The sequence below is a fragment of the Sinocyclocheilus anshuiensis genome, unplaced genomic scaffold (genome assembly GCF_001515605.1).
Source record: "Sinocyclocheilus anshuiensis isolate Anshui unplaced genomic scaffold, SAMN03320099.WGS_v1.1 scaffold3273, whole genome shotgun sequence".
NCBI lineage: Eukaryota > Metazoa > Chordata > Actinopteri > Cypriniformes > Cyprinidae > Sinocyclocheilus > Sinocyclocheilus anshuiensis.
The window spans coordinates 18240-22361 of record NW_015554250.1 but is presented as its reverse complement, the minus strand read 5'-3'; the positions used below and the strand labels follow the sequence as shown (position 1 = coordinate 22361).

The following is a 4122-nucleotide window of genomic DNA, read 5'->3' as shown; positions in this document are numbered from 1 at the left end:
ATCCACTGACAGACGGAGGTGGGCACGGAGAGCTGAGTTAGTTTGGGCAGGAGGAGGTTTGGGATGATAGTGTTAAAGGCAGAGCTGAAGTCCACGAACAGGATCCTCACATAAGTCCCTGGTCTGTCTAGATGTTGCAGAACATAATGCAGTCCCATGTTTACTGCATCGTCCACAGACCTGTTTGCTCTGTAGGCAAACTGAAGAGGATCCAGTAAGGGTCCAGTAATGTCCTTCAGGTGGGCCAGCATTCAGGTTTGCTTGTGCAAACACTATAGGGTTAAATTTTTTCTTTAATTTCATGGCTATTTACCAGCACTAATCATCACAGTTTCTCCAAATATAAAGACATATTTCTTGATGTTGTGAAATGCATTTCTCTATTAAATGATAATTGAATACGTTTTAATAATAATAACAATAATAATAATAATAACTACTGTAAAGTCAATCAAAAAAATAATAATTAATAATGAGATGAGCAGAAACACAACTGGCTTCCAGCCTCAGATTAAATGAATTGTATAAGACATGGAACATGGAATCTCTCAAGATCTCAGCAGAGGAGGATTAAACAACTCCACAAGCAGCATTACCAGCTTCACACATTACTAACCAGATTCACAATGATTACTATGCAAAATTCATAATGGATAGAAGCGGCACACATGTGATCAATGTGGCAAGAGCTTTGCACAAGCAAACAGTCTTTAGGGACATCTGCGTTCACACTCTGGAGAAAGACCATTTAACTGTGATCAGTGCAGCAAAAAATGTGCTAGGGCAGAAAACCTGAAGTAGCACCTGCACGTTCATTCAAAGAAGAAGCCTCAAATGTGTTCTTTGTGTGGAAAGAGTTTTTCACGGGTGAGAAATTTCTGGTGAACAAATCTTATAAGTGTTCACACTGATTCAATCAGTCAGGATCTCGGAAAAATCTTATAAACATAATGTACACATTACATTAAAACATACAACATTAAGATTAACCCTCTGGGGTCCGAGGGTGTTTTGGGGCCCTGGAGAAGTTTTGACATGCCCTGACATTTGTGCTTTTTTCAGTTGCTAATAAACATTTTAATGGCTAAGTTTAGTAGCACCATAATCAGCACAAACTGGGCTACAATAATATGTGGGCAGCATGTATGTATGTGATTGTGTTTTTGAGAAAACAACGTTTATGCGTGCTTAGTGAAAAACTAAAATTTTAAAGTCACTGAAATAAGGGCATAAAACACATACAGAACATTTGTTCACAAGACATTTGAGAACTGGATCTTGAAGTCTAGAGTTTTTGCTTCAGAATGATGTGAAAATCATCTTGTTTACTCACTCACAGAAAACAATATATTGATTTAAATTTTCTAAGACACATTTTGTGTAGAAAAGGAATATGCGAGGGGGCGTGAATAGTCATGGAGCACCCAGGGTCCGTGGTGTCCAGGCGCAGGAGTGAAGGACATCTGGGAAGATTGCGTCCTGGGTGCACCGGGCCAGTGCAGAGAAACACACGGAGTAGAGGTTGTGGGACTGTTAGCAGTGCGCTGTATACTTACGCCGAATTTGTGAGCGTCAGCCCCAGATCAGCCTCGAACGTGTCCTCACCTGCACTCAAAGGTAGACACACATCTGCCATTACAGCAAGTAACAGTGAGTAAAACAATGGTAATGTGTGCAAATACAGTATTAGCAATGTAAGCGAGATTAGCGGCAACCACGCTGGCGATGCTAATGGGCTATAAGCTAATAGCGGACTCGGGAAATCAAAATAAAACTAGTGATAACAAGGCGCTCTGATTGTTTTTGTTGTAGAATACGATAGGGGATATATTCACACATTATAGAAACAAAAATGATTGTGTATAAAATTGATTTTAAGATAAAAAATGACACAATAAAGAATGAACTTGATGGAGCTCAAACTCAAACACACGGCAGCAACAAACAGGAAGTAACGTGACTCGTCGGAAACACAAAGAAAACTATGACAAAACAAACTGAACATGTGACAGTTTCTTAATGTCAAATCTGCACCAAGATTTCCTGGGAAACTGCATTTTGTTTTTCTCTGTTCTGCACAAGAAAAATTACAATACAATTTTGACTACTCTTACTATTGCTGCAGTATGTAGTATGTGTAATGTGCACAGTATGCACATTTTCTGTATGCACAGAACATCTGGAAGACCTACTACATTCACTAAATAGCAGTATACTGTAACCCACAATGCAATGTGTTTCACCTGATTTTTCATTTCCAGTGTGACGAAAGAAGCAGAAGTAATTCTGAGAAAAGAAGTACTTCTTAGAGCAGCAGAAATGCCTCTCACTTTAGGTGAAAGTGAAGTCTTACTATCCACAAAACAGAATCTGGATCATTTATGATTTATGAAATTTGGCACACAGATAGAGGACAGTCTGAACTTTAACCACAGCAAATTTGGAGCCTCTAATGCCAACTAGTTGTCTGGAGATGTAAAAAAAAAAAAAAAAACATCTCCAGGTTACGCACGCTAAGGTGAACGCTATGGGAACGCCTTCAGCGTGACCACGCTCTGAATCACATGTGTAATCAGTCCAGTAGATGGGCGAGATGTCACGGGCGGGTGACGTAATGACCAGGGGCCGGTTGCACCAGCTAGACGTAAAAAAACGTTCCTATGACAGATTTCTTCAAACGAACATTAAAAATGAAGGCAGCAGGTTAAGTAAAATATAATGAATGTAATACAATGTTTCTCTCTAGAGTTATTTTTTCTAGCTGATTATCAAGTTTATGTACGATGAATGTCTTTCCTGAGGTAAATGAGACTTTACGTGACATTGTTTTACTGACGTCTTTCTGTGGCTGAAAAACCACATTTATAGTTTGTATTTTGTGATAAAACTGACAGAATTTGAAAGCTGATAATTTATTTCTGATTAAAAGTAACAAAGCACAAAACTTATTGCGATTATTGGATGGCAGGCACGCTACAAATACTGAATGGATAAAGACGTTTAGCATTTACACTGTCCTTCCAAGCAAGATGTCAAATGGTTCTGTTTCTATGAATAAATCCAGTTCATATGTAATATTTTACTGCATAATTATAACATGCTGTAAAGAAATATATTTTGTATTCAATTACTGTCGGCAGTATGGTAGGCTATAGTCTACACTGAGCTTCGCGATTGATATCGCTTATCCTGCCTGAAAAGACCATAAACATTACAGTTCACATCTGCAGTAATAATTAACTAACAGACATGAACCCTAAAAACGAATAATGTCCGAGCAAATCATGACTTTTCACTTTACACCTACCTCTGACTAGGCGTAAGATTTAGTGTCAGACGTAGCACTAAATAGCCTACTGGAGAGAAGCACAGACGCAGGTAGGCTAATTCACACAGGCAACTGTCACCTCTCTCTCGCTCTCGAATAATTAATTCAAGTAGCTAAATGTTATAATTAATTAATTAAAATAATTGTGATCTTACCACACTATTTCATCTGTCTGATCTGAAGTGGGCAGAATACTGAGCTAACGAGCCGTAGCTTCGCGTCAGTCTTGCCTTCACGTCGTGCATTAAAATAGTTTAAAGCCGTGTATTCGCTCTTTAGCAGCAGTTTTTACGGCAATATTTAAATGACACCCTGGTCATTCTTGGTGTACCCAAAATGGTCCCACACTATCGACTTCAGTCATTTCTCTGGTGGAAATAAGGCTTCGCTGTTTGGTTCCTTTGTCAAAGTTAATCAAGTGTGTGTAGTAGCCTCCCTGTCTCTGATAAGCACAGTATTTTAAGTTGGCGCACCGCTAGTGTAACTTTGTTTTCGTTTTAGCGCAAGTTGCAACTGTTCCGTTCTGTGCAACAGAAACACTCGGTGTAGTGGAGCCTTTACGATTAATTAACCGTGACATTTTAAAGCGCGGTTAATTGTGAAACCGGTTAATCGCTGCATCCCTACATTCAGTGAGGACCTGAACTGAGAACTTCTCTGTTACACATGTAACCCTCGTTCCCAGAAGGAAGGAACTGAGATGTTATGTTGACACTGAGGTGAGGGGTCTCCTAGTGACTGACTGAAAGAGAACCGTGTTACTGGATTACAGAGATGTGTGAATTTCAGCACCT

At 39.3% G+C, this 4122-nt stretch overlaps 1 long non-coding RNA gene across 1 annotated transcript in view; it reads left to right on the top strand.

The window, feature by feature from the left end:
* The window catches only part of LOC107671262 (uncharacterized), a 16929-nt gene that overhangs the window by 7838 nt on the left and 4969 nt on the right, over positions 1 to 4122 (top strand). The window contains exon 2 of the long non-coding RNA XR_001632178.1: positions 2126 to 2131. This is a non-coding gene — a long non-coding RNA (uncharacterized LOC107671262). The remainder of the gene's footprint in view (positions 1 to 2125; positions 2132 to 4122) is intronic.